General features: G+C 38.8%; 1 protein-coding gene across 9 annotated transcripts in view; it reads right to left on the bottom strand.

Annotated features, from left to right (window-relative positions):
* The window catches only part of ARMH3 (armadillo like helical domain containing 3), a 181713-nt gene that overhangs the window by 57817 nt on the left and 106937 nt on the right, over window positions 1-16959 (bottom strand). The window lies entirely within an intron of this gene.

Below are 16959 nucleotides of genomic sequence, written 5' to 3'. Positions count from 1 at the left end.
AGCTTTTTAAAAATTTTAAATTAATGAATTGAATTTGAAGCTCCAAGAAAAGGAAAAGCTTATTTTGTGACCTATCTGGCCAGGTATTTATGTTAAAATAGAAATTTTTCATAAGGTCAATAATAAACTCATTTTTAAAAAGATTTTATTTACTTGAGAGCAAGATGGAGAGAGCATGAATAGGGAGGGGAAGCAGGAGAGGGTGAAGACAGACTTCCCACCAAGTAGGTAGCTCCCCTGGGGGCTTGATTCCAGGACCCCGAGATCACAACCTGAGCCAAATCACATGCTTGCGCAGCCCAGGTGGCTCAGCGGTTCAGCACCGCCTTCAGCCCAGGGCCAGATTCCAGAGACCCAGGATGGAGTCCCACATCAGGCTCCATGCAGGGAGCAAAAGACATCACTGTGCTGGAGTCTCTGCCTGTGTCTCTGCCTCTCTCTCTCTCTCTGTCTCTCATGAATAAATAAATAAAATCTTTAAAAAAAAAAAAATCAGATGCTTAACTGACTGAGCCACCCAGGTGCCCCAACACATTTTTCTAACGTGAATCAATATGGACGAGATTCTAATTTTAATTTTAACTGACAGCACTAACCAGCGGCAAAAACTACAAGAAAATTTTTTGAAAATGCTTTTTTGATATTGATAAATTTAGAACTGCTGTAACTATTTATGCCATACCTCTTTGAATTTGATGTTAACAAACTTCCTTAATCTGGACAGATGTAGCTTTGAAGTCAAATAAGTTCTATAAAAAAGGAACCAGTTTTATCAATGTGGATGCAAATGTTAAAGGGACAGGATTTTTATTTTTATTATTATTTTTTAATTAAAAAATGACATGATTTTTAGGTACTCAATTTAGTTATTGGAAAACTTTTAGGAGAACAGCTACTCTGGTCACATTCTATCTCAGGTATAACTTGGGTATGTGATTCTACTTTTTCAACTATAAATTCTATGAAATCTAAATATAGATAAAATATTTCCAATGAAAATATATCATCTGAATTGAAATGTGCTTGCTTTTTTTTTTGAAATGTGCTTGCTTTAAGTGTAAAATATCCACCTGATTTCAAAGGCTTAATATATAAAACAAAATATATAAAACATAAAATATCTCAGTAATAATTTTTGTATTAATTATTTGTTGCAACAACTTGGGGGAATACTGGGTAAATAACATTATTAAGATTAATTTTACCTGTTGGAAAATAAAGTTATATGTGGCTTATAATATACTTATATTGGACCATGCCAGTTTTTTTTAATTAAAGATTTTATTTATCTGAGACCGAGGGCGCACAGGTGGGGGCAGTGGGAGAAGAAGTAGACTCCCTGCTGAGCAGAGAGACTGACTTGGGGGCTCCATCCCAGGACCCTGGGATCATGACCTGAGCCGAAGGCAGATGCTTAACTAACTGAGCCACCCAGGCACCCCGGGACCATGCTGTTTAGACCCTGCTGCAATGTTTCCCCTGTTACTGATCCACTTGCTCCTCCTGTGGTCTATATTTCAACATAAAAGCCACTACAATGATGGGGCTCCGGTAAGTTAAAAACACTAAAGGCTGAAATTCTCTTCAAAATGTGTAGTCTTTAGTGAATAAATTAACGCTATATTTGATGGATTGCTGCTGACACTAGCAGGGAAAATTACAACTCAACTAAACTTTATCTCTGGAATTTACTACCAAGGGGGAAACAACCTCGATAAACTCACTCATTCTAGCAGCTTTTTGTAAAGTCCATCAGGTTTTCTACTTGGACAATCATGTTGTCTGAGAATCAAGACAGTTTATGTCTTTCTTTCCTATCTAGATGCCTTATATTTCTTTTCCTTGCCTAAAGGTACTGTCTAGAATCTCCAGCACAATGGTGAATAGAGGTGGAAAGAGTAGACATTCCCCCTTTGTTCCTAATCTTAGGGATAGAGCAGTCAGTCTCTCACCATTAAGTATGATAGCAGTAATTTTTTCATAGATGTTCTTTATTAGCTTAAGGAAGCTCTTTTCTATTCCTAGTATGCTGAGAATTTTTATCAGGGTTAGATGTCAGATTTTGCATTTCTTAAATGACTATAAACAAAAATCCCAAAACAAAACATACTTCTACATGTACAAATTATCTCTGGAAGGATACTCAAGAGGTGGGGGAAGGGATTTCCCTGCTCCATGAGAAAGCCCTTGTTTGAGAAAGTCAGGAAGAAGAATGTTCATCCTGACTAAAGAAAGTCAAAGGGCCCCAGACTCCAGCAGGTAAATGTGCTCAACACTCCTGTTTGTTTTAGTGCTCAATGTAGTCTCTTCAGTCTAGGGCCATACCACCCTGAACACGCCCGATCTCATCTGATCTCGGAAGCTAAGCAGGGTCGGGCCTGGTTAGTACTTGGATGGGAGATGTAGTCTCTTCAGAGGGAACACTGGAAGTAAATAATGATGGTAAGTAGTAATCTGTCATCTCTTGGAGTTTTTCAAAGGAGCTACAGTGGGAGCACAGCTACCCTGGTCATATTCTATCTCAGGTACAACTGACTGTACCTGGGTCTTTGGATGTTCTTCTAAAGACTTCACTGCAATGGCATTTTACCCTATGAAGTCTTGCCATGCGGTACTATCTATATAATGCAGGTCAGGATCTAAGGGCACAGAGTTGATACATAGGAAATACATAGTAAATAATCACTGACTAATTAGGAGTTAGCCAAGATAAACCTGTATTTACCACCCAGATGAAGTGCTACGGGTCTATCATTGCAGTCAGTAAATTACTCCACAAGTCCCTTTTGGACAGGGCATAAAAATACAATAAAAACATGATATACTGCTGATACAGCCTTTATCTCATGGTACTTCTTCTTTTTTTCTTTTTTTTTTTAAGATTTTATTTATTTATTCATGAGAGAGACATAGAGAGAAGCAGAGACATAGGCAGAGGGAGAAGCAGGCTCACCATGGGGAGCCTGATGCGGGCCTCAATCCCAGGACCCCGGGATCATGATCTGAGCCAAAGGCAGACACTCAACCACTAAACCACCCAGGTGCCCCTATCTCATAGTGTTCATTATCACCTATTTATCCAGTCAAAAATTTTGTACGTCATCTTATAATTTCTTTCCCTATCAAAAGTTTTCCTTTTTTGAAAACCAGGTTAATTACAGTGTTTTAACTGCTACCTGCTACACCCTGTAAGTACTAATAAACATGCTTAGCCAGAATAAGAAAACAATAAGCTACTTGATATAGATGGCTATTTGAGAAAATCCCATTTCTGATTAAATTAATTTTGTGCAACCCTGAGCAAAATGATTAGAGTTCTGCTACAATAGTAGATTTCATCTAGTATATCTGCATTATTTATCATACTAGGAGAAGAAGGGATAGATTTTTTAAAATAGGGGTACAAATCAACATAAGGTTTTAACAGATGGGGTCTTGGTTGGGGGCCATAGCAGCCCCTTCAGGCCCAGTGCTGAAAATCATTCAGCTGAAAACACTGAAAGACCCAGAGACATTGCTCAGTAAGTCACTTAGGGAATCAGCATTTTGCTAAATGTAATCTGCTCGATCTGCTCAGGGGTACTCAGGAGTTAGTACACTAAGCTGCAACCACAAAGCTATACTGAATATTATTGCTATAAGGAATGCAATACTACTACCACCAATAATTTCTACTACTACATAATTTCCCCCGTTGGTCTATTTTTAGAGATACTGAATAGATATATACTGAATAGTTTGGCATTCAAGGAGATGTTCCAAGTTGGACATGAGAAGCAAGCATTATACACACAGTTCAGATCACTGGAGACATGGGGGAGAGGGAGAAAAAAGGCACAACTATCAGCAATGATTTAGCACTTGTGGTTCACCTAGGTCCCTGACATTGTACAAACCTGCTTTCTAAAACCCGTAGTATGACAAAGCTTTCTGTTCCAGTCCAAAAGCAAAGGGGTGTAGAAGTTGTCTCTGAGGTTAGCTCTGGGACAGAAACATCTCTGAGCACTATTTGAGTCTTTCACCAATTCAAAAATGGGAGGGCCCAGATAGAACAAGTAAATAAAAACTAAAACTAAATCCACACAACCTTAAAATTGGGGAAATGATCTTCTTATCTATGTCTAATGGCTATTGGCAAAGTGTAAGAGGTCTTTACCTGTGATTTCCTTTTCAAAACAATTATATTACCAAATACTGGATACATGTTTACATAATACTAACACCTAAGGAAAACCACCCACACCCAATCTCCCTCTGCTTCCACTCAAAAATAAATGAAAATGCTTGGAATTTGGAGGCAATGAAGAAAATCCAAGTCCTCCAATTCTAGCTCCTGTTACTCAAATTATTTTCAAAAAGTTGTCACATATAAAGTATGGTAATGATGGTCAAAAGTTGAATTTCCTATCCTTCCTTGTGAAGACATATTTTTCCTAATTTTTAAACTAAGATATAATTTACATATAGTAAAATTTACCCTTTTTAATGTACAATCTACAAGTTTTGAAAAATGCACACAGTCGTGTAATCAACTCTGCAATCAAGATACAGAACAGTTCCATCACCCAAAAAATTCCTCTGTGCCCCTCCTTCCAACCCCTGCTGATCTGAATTCTGTCCCTACAATTTTGCCATTTCCAGAAAGTCATATATATGGTATCATACACTATGTAGCTTTTTTTTTTTTTTTACAATTTTATTTTTATGTAATCTCTATACCCAATGTGGGGCTCAAATTTATAACCCTTCATCAAGAGTCCCACGCTCCACCAACTGACCCAGCCAGGCACCCCGCTATACATATACCCTTTTGAGTCAAGTTTCTTTCATACTGCATAATGCAATTGAACCCATACATCATGTCTCATCCATCAGTAGTTCTTCCCTTTTTATTGCTAAGTAGTATTTCATTATATTGGTGGATAGCAGTTTGTTTATTCAATCCTCAGTTGAGGGTCATTTGGGCTGTTTCCAGTTTTCAAGAATGTATGGATAAAGCCACTGTAAACATTTGTTCAATCCAAGTTTTCATTTCACTTGGGTAAGTATCTAGGAATGGATTGCTGGATGATCCACTTTTGAAAACATCTGCCAGGTTCTATGTATGCAATTTTATAAAGTAGATAATGCATTTTCCCAACAGAATAGCTATGATACTGTTTCTCTGATGCTTCTCTTCCATCTATATAATTTCTCTGCCTTCCTGGGTGCAGGAAACATCTCCAAATCAGTATCACTTACAAACTTCATTGACAGTTTTTGTTGTTGTTTTTTCACATCGGCCCTAGATCATTAATAAAAATGTTAAATATGCCTAATTTCCTTACTGGCACCCTGCAGCATCCTAAGAAACAAACTCTTTCTTCCCCCACACATTACCATTTACTTTTACACTTGTTTTATAGCACATCTTGCACCAGTAGCTTCTCTTCTATATTCTTAACACTTTTCAATTGAGCCAATCATCTTCAGTATCTCACCTTTAATAATTACGGGAAAACCAAACAGAACTTTTCCTGACTCATTTGCAGTTAGTGTACTTTTAACAATTCACAGATACAGACAAGGATCAAGAGAAAGCACACAGAAAAGGTATTACCTTTTGAGGGTATTACCCTCTAATATCAGCCTAAAAGCTACACAGGGCTTTGTTCTACCTAAGAAAGTATCCCATCCCAAAAACAATCCTTCAAATATATGCCGTATTAATTAAACTTAAGAAGAGAAAAAAAATGTCAGCATAATTAACATACAAAGCAATATTATGGCCTAATTAATCACCATGAAGAGCAATCAAATAAAATACTATGCATTTTTATGGAGCAATTTAATCTGGCAAGTAATTAATCACAGAAACACTAAGCAAAACAAATGGATTTCCCTTTAAGGAAGTCACATTTATCATCTGTAATGTATCCCAAACTCTAATTTGTTATCCTGACTCAAAATTATCCAGGAGACAATGAATTGTCAGCTTTAGTAGAACACTGATTCCTAGTGAAAAAGAACACTGAGCTTTTCAAATCAAATTACAGTCCATGAGCGCCCAAATAGCTAAGGGTTAGCTAAGGGTTACGTATCAATAGGCATGGAGGTCTTAACCGCAAGAGTTCTAAATCTAGGTCAGTTTAGTGAAAGCCATAAATAATGGCTAAATGACTCATGAAAGAAAACACTTAGCATTAGGAGTGACAATTATGGGTCACAGATATTATCAAAACTCAAAGAGAGGATTCTCAATAACTGACAACAGGGGGAAACAGAGCTGTTGTTCTCAGAACAAGCAAAGGGGGGGGGGTACACATATCAATGCAGTGAAATTTAACTCAAATCTTGAGTCCTTCCTTCCTTCTTTAAACAATGACCATTTTCCCTCAGCCCCAACAGCTTCACCAGTTTGAAGAATATCAACAGGATGACTTTTTGAATGGCCTCAAATTTCAAAGACAGAGTGATACACACTAGCTAAGAAGGTACAAGAAAATATCTTCATACCTTCTCTTTCCCAGCCACCCTCTCTGCTTGGCTGTATTTGAGACTAGAAGAACTGCGCTTTTCTTTGCCAATGAAGTTCATGGCACTTCTAAGTCTTTCCTTTAATATTCCCATCTCTGACTTTTTTTTCCTTTATGTACTAGTCTTTTTTTTTTTTTTTTTAAGATTTTATTTATTCATGAGAGACACAGAGAGAGAGAGAGAGAGGCAGAGACACAGGCAGAGGGAGAGCAGGCTCCATGCAGGGAGCCTGACATGGGACTCAATCCCAGGTCTCCAGGATCACACCCTGGGCTGAAGGCAACGCTAAACCGCTGAGCCACCTGGGCTGCCCTCCTTCATGTACTAGTCTTGAAGGACTCTCTCTCTCTCTTTTTTTTTTTTTTTCTAGCAAACTCCTATAAGTTAAAGCACCTGACAAAGTCCCAGGAATTTGCTGGCTGCATCAAAGTGGTTTTCTCTTTACTGACCTGCCTGACCTTCAATGCTGGATCCCATGAAACGTTCAATACTTATTCAACTGTACAGAGAAAGTCATGCTTTTCACACTTCACTGTGACTGTGCTCACAACTTGAGAAAAGCTGTTGTAGATATCCTATTTGGCCCAGGCATTTTCCTCTAGATTTTAACTCTTACCCTCCTCTCCAAACCTTTTTGCTCTATTATCCCTGGCTTGCACCTATGACTTGCTTCTGAACTCTTCCACTCTGCCTTTCAGTCCATTTCTCTTTTGGAGAGTGTGACTGACATTTTTTGTTCAATGATTCTCTGAAATGCGTCTCTGAATTGTCCTAGGAGCTCTCTCTATCAATCCTTACAGTAATTGAAGTACTATTACTCACAGCCCATTCCAGATCAGGCCCAGCCAGTATCATGAATACCCATGTGTCTAAGAGAGCAGAAGTCTGTTTGTAGATCTATATTCAACAGGTATTCATTGAAAATAGGCAATGTGTTACTGAGTTAGACATGGATGCTGCCTGCCTTCAAAGAGCTCTCAGCCTAGTAAAGAAGACAAACAAGCAGACAGCTACCACTATAGTACAGCTAGCCCTGGCTCTATGGATGAAGCAATGATCAAGGTGTACTATTTCAGGAGGTAAGCTTACAAGTTGGGGAATGACATCTAAGGCAGGGAGAAAATGTATGTATGTATACATAGAGTCAGGAGTATAAAACAGTCTGTCCAGAGAACTCTGGGAGGTCTGGCATAGCTGTGATGAGGACAGAGAGTCCAAAAAGCATATTAGGAATGGAACTGGGGGTGTCCGGGGGGGTTCAGGGTCCTCAAAATGAGCCCCGTGTTAGGCTCCCCACTCAGTAGGGAGTCTGCTTGTTGCTCTCCTGCTGCCCCTCCCCTTGTTTGTGCTCTCTAATAAATAAATAAAATCTTTAAAAAAAAAGGAATGGAACTGTACACCATGCTACAGAACTTAAATTTTATTCTGCAGCTGTTGAGGGAGTCAGTGAAGCGAATGAACACAGGGAAGAAAGCAAGAGAAAGAGACATAGAAGATAAAACTAGAGGCTTAGAGAACCCAACTGATAAATGGGGAGAATGAATAAATTAACTGTGGTATATTTACATAATAAAATGCTTCTCAATAATAAAAAAGAATGAACTACTAAATAGTAGATAGTTGCACACCCATGTTCATAGCAACATTATTCACAATAGCCAAAAGGTGGAAACAACCCAAGCATCCAACAAACAAATAAACAGAATGTGATTTATACATACATACAATGGAATATTATTTAGCCTTTAAAATGAAGGGAATCCTGTTACATGCTCCAACATGAATGAACTGTGAGGTCATTATGCTAAGTGAAATTAACCAGTTACAAAAAGACAAATATGACTACACTTATATGAGGTACCTAAAGTAGTCAAAATCATAGAAATAGAAAGTAGAATGGTGGTTGCCAGGGACTTGGGGGAGGAGGAATTTGCAGAGCTGTTGTTTAATGTGTATACAGTTTCAGTTCTACAAGATCAAAAAGCTCTGGAGATCTGTTGTAGAACAATGTGAATACACTTAACACTGCCAAACTATATACCTAAATACAGTTAAGATGGTAAATTTCATATCTTTCTTACTACAATTTAAAAGTGTTTAAATTTTTTAAAACGGGAATGAACTAATATACACAAAGTCGATGGATTTCAAAAACATTACATTGAGCGTAAGAAGACAGGCACACCAATAAAAAATAAATTAAAAAAAAAAAAAAGAAGACAGGCACAAAAGAGGATCTATTACATGATTCTGTTTATATAGAACTTAAGAGGGGATCCCTGGGTGGCGCAGCGGTTTAGCACCTGCCTTTGGCCCAGGGTGTGATCCTGGAGACCCGGGATCGAATCCCACGTCAGGCTCCCGGTGCATGGAGCCTGCTTCTCCCTCTGCCTGTGTCTCTGCCTCTCTCTCTCTCTCTCTCTCTGTGTGACTATCATAAATAAATTTAAAAATTAAAAAAAAAAAGAACTTAACAGGAAAAACTAATTTATGATGAAAGAAGACAGAAAAGCGCATAATTCTGGGGAAAAGGAGAGTCAGGAGAGACTTTCTGTAGTAATGAAAATGCTATAAGTCTTGATCTGGATGTTATTACATAGGTATATACATATGTAAAAAGCCGTCCAATTACACACCTATGATTTTGCATATTTTACCATATTTAATACATAATTAAAAAAGAAAAAGAAGTCCGATACGGGACTCAATCCCAGGACTTCAGTGAGTTGGTAACATTATATGTACTAAGGTGAGTGAGTGGCTTACAGATATTCATCTTAGGATCAAGCTTTTTAATAAGTATATACTAATACTGTACTCTAGAATTTATCAAATAGTTCACATTTTTTAAGTAGGAAATTAATTCTGGTTAAATGGGCAAAAGAAACAGATTTTAATCCATCCCTGTTTGAATCCCAACTAGTAAATTACCCCTTTAGGAAGATAATGTATGGTCAAAACCCTGGTCAGAAATCTTCCACACCCTTGTACCCAGACTGAGTTCCAACTACAGGTAGATAGGTAATCCTGCTGCCTTTTCAGGGGTGTCACCAACAAAAATGCAGGAGAGGAGAGACCAATGAAAACCAAGTGTATCTGGAACTTGCTTAAGATTGAGAATTTTCTGGGCATCCTGGGTGGCTCAGTGGTTTAGCACCATTTTCAGCCTGGGGCATGATCCTGGAGACCCAGGATCGAGTCCCATGTCAGGCTCTCTGCATGGAGCCTGCTTCTCCCTCTGCCTGTGTCTGTGCTTCTCTCTCTGTGTGTGTCTCTCATGAATAAATAAATAAAATCTTAAAAAAAAAAAGATTGAGAATTTTCATCATATGAAGATAATGTCAAATGAGAGAAAAATTAATGTTCTTCGGTGTACAGGGCATTGAAAATGTATTATCACACCCTGTATTTGACATCCCACTCACATGTTATTGGTTTAAAAAAAATTATATAGAAACCAATTAGAACAAAAAAATCTCATTAAACCTCTTACAATAGGAGCCCACTTTGCTAAAGCATGCACAATATCTGGGCCCCAGGGAGAAATGTATAATGGAGGTAAAATTAATCAAAGCCTACATAAAAAGAACAGCAAGAGACAATTTAAGGAGAAAATCTTTCTTCAATGTTAGAAATTCCTGAAGTCTGAGCACTGCATAATTCTGCTTATTATTTATTATCTTCCACTATGTAACATTACATTTGTAATTAGGCTGGTATCACAATAAAATGACAGTAAAATGCAGACACAATTCATTTAACAATTAATGTTCTGAAGCTAAAAATTCTTACCATGTCATTAATTGCCTGCTTAAAATGCTGCCTCAGTTTCAGTTTTAGATGATCACACACCTTTCTTTAAGAACCCAGGGGAAATGCAATGCATGAGGCAGGACTTGTTTAGAGGAGAAAGAGCAGGCAGCAGGGAGTTTCACACTCTTCTCTCCCCACAGACCCCAACTCAGAAGATGCTTTACTGTGACCACCAAGCCTACTACTAATTAAAAGAGAAAACAGTAAAGAGGAGCATCTTCTGTCTCAGTAAAGCCCTCCCACCTGACCTCACTCCAAACTGCCTCTTCATTGTTCTCTGTTAGGTTTTAATTTCTTGATATAAGAACTAATGCTTGCTGCAATTTTGTTTTCCTTCTTCTTCTTCTCCTTTTTTAATAATTTAATTTAATTTAATGTAGTTTATTTCAACTAGTAAATCCCCTCCTGGGGTTTTAGGAGAGTAGGAGGACAGAGGAAGATTTGAACCATTCTTGTGAAGGTTTTCATCCCTGATTTTTCTATAAAAGGATTTTATTTTTCTAGTCTGGCCCTGGCTGATGATTCTCCACCCACAGTTTTTTCTTCACAAATTTATTCTTTACCAAAAGCTTTGCAGTTGATTCTTAAGGAGGGTTTTTTTTTTGTTTTTTTTTGTTTTTTTTCAGTCTTTGAGGCCATTTTATATAAGAGCAGCAAGCCAAAACCCAGAAAGGGGAGAAATTATTCCCAAATCATCCACCAAATCAGTAACAGAGTCAGGATTAGATCAAAGCATCTGGACAAAAATTTAGAAGGCATATTTATCAAATGTGCTGATGGTACAAAGCTGTAAAAGAAAACCAATACATAGAATGACACAATCAGGACTGAAAAAATATCCTGATAAGCTAGAATGATGAACAAGACATATTTAATAACGATAAAGAGTTTCATTTAGGTTAGTTTAAAGAAAAGATCAACTGGAGATGTTCAGGAGATTCACCAATACAGTAACAGTAGCTCTGAATGTTGAGATTTTAAATGATTTTACTTTGTTCTTTGCACTTTTCTGTATGGTTTAAAATCTCTATAATGAACAGGTAGCATTAAAACAAACAAACAGGGCACCTGTGGGACTCAGTTGGCTAGGTGTCTGGTCCAACTCTTGACTTCAGCTCAGGTCATGATCTCAGGGTCATGAGATCAAGCCCCACATTGGGCTCTGCACTGAGCATGGAGTCTGCTTGTCCTTCTCCCTCCCCCCTTTACCCCCTGTGCATGCGCACATGCTCTCTCTCTCAAATAAATAAATATTTAAAACAAACAAACAGGGATGCCTGGGTGGCTCAGCAGTTGAGTGGCTGCCTTTGGCTCAGGGCGTGATCCCAGGATCTGGGACTGAGTCCCACATAAGGCTCCTTCTGGGGAGCCTGCTTCTCCCTCTGCCTGTGTGTCTGCCTCTCTCTCTCTCTCTCTCTCTCTCTGTCTCTGTGTGTGTGTGTGTCTCTCATGAATAAACAAATAAAATCTTAAAAAAAAATAAAACAAACAAGCAAATCACCACCACCACCACCACCACTCAAAATACTACCAACTGAGTAATTTAAGGATGGGAGAGAATTAGCTTGACAGCAAACCACTTCAAGCAGATTTGAAGGTTTTAGTGGGGCCTAGGCTTGTTATGGACCAACACAATTCAGCTGCTGAAAAACTAATGCAATTGGAACCTGCAAATAAAACATGTTCAGATCCTGGGTGCTAAGAATACCCCATTAATCTAAACTACTCAAACCATATCTGGATCCAGTTCTAGGTGTTATTGAATTCAATAAACATTTACTAAATGCTTATTTGCTACAAGGCATGGTCTAATACCATACTTTAGAAGATAAACTGAAAAGTTAGAATATGTCTAAAGACAATCATAGTATGCCAAAGATTTTAAAACCATGACATATGAACCATTGAAGGAAGAAAGGATACTACAGAAAAACAGGAGTATACATTTTAATTTTAGTCCTTTGAAGAAGTTAGTAGGTAGAAGAGAGAGTACTGTTTTTTGGTCTTGCATCTAAAGGTTCAGGATATAAAGAGGAAGATTCCAACATAAAGAATAGATTCTCATCATTTTTTTTTTAATTTTATTTATTTATTTATTTATTTATTTATTTATTTATTTATTTATTTATTTATGATAGTCACACAGAGAGAGAGAGAGAGGCAGAGACACAGGCAGAGGGAGAAGCAGGCTCCATACACCGGAAGCCCGATGTGGGACTCGATCCCGGGTCTCCAGGATCGCGCCCTGGGCCAAAGGCAGGCGCCAAACCGCTGCGCCACCCAGGGATCCCCGATTCTCATCATTTTTTAAAAAGATTTTATCTTTTTAAGTAATCTGTACACCCAGCATGGGTCTTGAATTTACAGTCCTGAGATTTTTTTTTTTTTAACTTTTATTTATTTATGATAGTCACAGAGAGAGAGAGTCAGAGACATAGGCAGAGGGAGAAGCAGGCTCCATGCACCGGGAGCCCGACATGGGATTCGATCCCAGGTCTCCAGGATTGCGCCCTGGGCCAAAGGCAGGCGCCAAACCGCTGCGCCACCCAGGGATCCCAGTCCTGAGATTAAGAGTTGCACCCTCTGCCAAATGAGCCAGCTAAGTGCCCCAAAATTCTCATCACTTAAAAAACTGAAGTCTATAGACTTAAGTATTTTTTTAAGATTTTATTTATTTATTCACGAGAGACACACACACAGAGAGAGAGAGAGAGAGAGAGAGAGGCAGAGACTCAGGCAGAGGGAGAAGCAGGCTCCTCAAGGGGAGGCTATCCCTATAACTTTAAGTGTTAAGCACTATTTCACTAAATGTTCAAGGAGAAGTTGGACATGACCCCAACAAGTAAGATTTATGCTTTGGGAAGGAGACCAAAGATGACCTCTTCAGTTCTTTCAGCTTTCAAGGTTCTATGATCCTGGCATTCTTAATCTGCAAGATCAAAGTCCAACAGAAAAGAGGAGGTATGGTACCTGGCATTCTAGTATAAATCTGAGGATTTACAGTGATTACACTCTCATGAGCCAAAAACACTCCTCTTTTTGTTCACAATAATTCAAAGAAAGCTAAAGTTTCATTTGCTGAAGAGATGTCTGTTGCATTTGCTGACAGGATAATATATTGCTACCCAGTAGTAATGGCTTCCTTAACCTACTAGCAGATTAACAATCCAACGTGTTCTATGTGGTTAAAATACCTAAGTTATATGACCAAAGTTCCAGCATGACTTTTGGGAAAGAAAAAAACGGAGAGGGAAAATTAAGGGATAAGATGAAGAACTGCCCACAATTTAAAAAGACTACTTGTTTTAGTGCCCTAGATATGGGATGCAAGGAAAGAAATTAGGGACCTAAATTATGACTACTGATCCCATTTGTGGCTAGGATTTATAGAAATTACAATTAGAAACCAGCATTTGTGAATTAAGTCATGATTAAGTGTCTGTACTTCCCAGCAAGAGTCCCTTTTGAAGAGGAAGAAAAAAAAAATCAACCTTTTCTCAGGTGAAAATGAAAGTTTTTGTCTTACCTCGAGATCAGTAATAATTAGGGAGCAGCTCATCCCTAAAGGACCAAGGACAGCTATACCAGCAAAGCAGGCCATCTCCAGAGAGCCAGAAGATGAGAGGAGCTGGCTGGGAAAAAGCAAAACCCCTGGAATAACAGGCTTTGGACTGCTGGACTCTAGCCCCTTCCTGCTCCTCATGACCCTTCCTACGCCTTATGACCTATGAAGACAGAGAAAGAAGCAATTCTAGGTCACCTTGACTGCTCCTCTGGTTCTCAAGTCCTAGCTTTTAGAAACAATTATAAAGACAAAGAAGCAGTGGTGACAGAAACAGAAGAACAAAGAAATGCCCCTAAAACCAGAGGTGGCAGGTCCTCTCCCCCGCCCCCCTTCTTCTTCTTCTTCTTCTTCTTCTTCAAGATTTTATTTATTTGAGAGAGCGGGGAGGGGAAGGAGCAAAGGAAGAGAAATAAGCAGACTCTGCACGGAGCACAGATCCTGACTCAGGACCCTGAGGTCATGACCTGAACCAAAATCAAAAGTCGGAACTTACCCAACTGAGCCAGTCAGTCACCCCCAAATTCAGAGATTTCTAAAGAAAGGATCCCAAGTCAATCTCACACAAACACACCAAACTTCCTCTCATTCATTCATTCTCTCTCTGAATCTCTCTCTTTCCAGGTTTTGGATGCTTACCTAATAACTGACAAAAACATAGGGTGGGATCTACTGATTAAAAGATTAGCAGAATAAAGGACTTACATCAGATGGCTCTTCTCAGATACCCATAAAAAAGTCAATGCTAAGTTTAAAACCTAAAGTTATTTTACCACACCATAAAAAAATTATATGTATGAAAAAAAAATTATATGTATGAGACCAAATTAACTACTAGTGGGACAAACTCAAACCAAAGGCCTTTGCTGTGTAGATACACATTCACAGAAACAAAGAATGTTGTTAGACTGTGGACCTAAAAAGAGAGGAGAGAATTTGCTCTCCTACCATGGGGGCCATTCACTCATACACTTGGGACCAAGGGCTAGAACACTTTAATGGAAACTGCCAATCATATATTTCTTCTTTAGTGCTCTCAGCAATTTCGTCTGCAACTATCTCCTCGGACTCAAGCCCTTTCAACTTACCTCAAGGCCCAGGACTCTTAATTACCTCTAGTCACCAGGAAGCAGCTATTCTAATATCACTGGTTCCGTCACAAAGACTGTCCCTCCAAACCACCTCCAAAATGTTCAAGTACTTGACATAATTCATTAAGGAAGAAAAATATCAATGTAATTAACAAGCAAAAAGACTAATTGTTTTCCAAAACAATATTCAAAGTAAGGTCACCAGATATATGTACAAGATCTTTTCCAACTAACTCACCATTACAAGGTTCCTCAAGTTGGCTATTCACAATCCTATAAAAACTTAGCCTTTGGGCGGCTGGGTGGCTCAGCGGTTCAGCTCCGCCTTCAGCCCAGGGCGTGATCCTAGTCCCATGTCGGGCTCCCTGCGTGGAGCCTGCTTCTCCCTCTGCCTGTGTCTCTGCCTCTCTCTGTCTCAAGAATAAATAAAATCTTAAAAACAAAACAAAACAAAACAAAAAAAAACTTAGCCTTTACAAAAGATAAGAGCCCACATCTGGAAGGCCTCAACTAACACTCTCAGAGCATGTACCTGGAACCCACTAAGCAGGTCCTTCTATTTTATACTCTAGCAGCTTGATTCAGGATGGAGGGCTGAGCTCAAGGTTGACTCCTTTTCTCTTAGGAGACATACTCCAGAAATAGTCCCTTATCTGAGCCAACAAAAATAGGCCACAGTCAGCAGCCCCTACATTGGTGGGAGAAAATGAGATGCAAAAGATGGGGCACAGGACAAGAATATTTTCCATAAATCAACACTGACTCCAGACATAAATGAACACACTTAACAACTCCTTCATCCATTCCACATCAAAGTACTTCTCTTAAAATTATATACCTCCAAAACAAGTGTTTACCAACTAGTGTTGTTACTTCTGTACTGTACTCTTTCTTTGTTACAAAGCTTATCATGCAAGCATCAGGAGCCAATGAGCTCTCTATACATTTTGAGCTGTAGGCTAGTAGCTCACCAAAGAATGGAGCAGGATCTAGAATGCTGTGTTTAACACCTACATGTGAGAAAATCTCTCACAAAATGTATCTAAACTCTAAATACATTTTCCCCCCACTTTTACCTAGTCTTAGCTCCAGACATGATAAAGTGAACAAAATTAGGGACCTATTTTTTTTTTTAAGATTTTATTTATTTATTCATGAGAGACAAAGAGAGAGAGACAGACATAGAGGGAGAAGCAGGCTCCCTGCAAGGAGCCTGCGACCCCAGAGCCCCAGGATCACCACCTGAGCCAAAGGCAGATACTCAACCACTGAGCCACCCAGGTGCCCCAAGGGCCCTATTTCTAAGGCATCCTTACTTTCTCAGGAAATACATGAGATTCTTCTTTCCAGTATACATGTTGGCAAATAAAGTTTATTATAGTGAATGTTGCATGTGTATGTTATTTAAAGCTACATAAGAGTGATATTTCTGTATCTCACTGGAATTAAGTTGGTATAAATCTAAACAGTTTCTGATTCCAGTAAATTAAGATGTATATGGCAAGCCCTACAGCAACCACTAATCAAATAACTAAAAAAAAAAAAAAAAAATAAGTGAAAAAATCATTAAATCAAAGTGTTACACCGGAAAATATTCACTTTTGCAAAAGAAAGCAGTTAAGAAGGTACTGAGGGATACAAAAGACATGAGACACATAATAGCAAGCTAAAAGAGAAACGGCAGACATGAGTTCAGTTATATCAACATTAAATGTGAATGGAATAGGGGGGATCCCTGGGTGGCACAGCAGTTTGGCGCCTGCCTTTGGCCCAGGGCACAATCCTGGGGACCCGGAATCGAGTCCCACGTCGGGCTCCCTGCATGGAGCCTGCTTCTCCCTCTGCCTGTGTCTCTGCCTCTCTCTCTCTCTCTCTCTCTCTGTGACTATCATGAATAAATAAATAAAATCTTAAAAAAAAATGATTGGAATAAATAACCCAATCAAAAGGCAGACTAGATAAAGTAACCAAGATCCA

This window comes from Canis lupus, chromosome 29, assembly GCF_048164855.1.
Source record: "Canis lupus baileyi chromosome 29, mCanLup2.hap1, whole genome shotgun sequence".
NCBI classification, from domain to species: Eukaryota; Metazoa; Chordata; class Mammalia; order Carnivora; family Canidae; genus Canis; species Canis lupus.
Note: the sequence above shows the minus strand (reverse complement) of the source record. Positions and strands in the feature narration are given on the sequence as shown.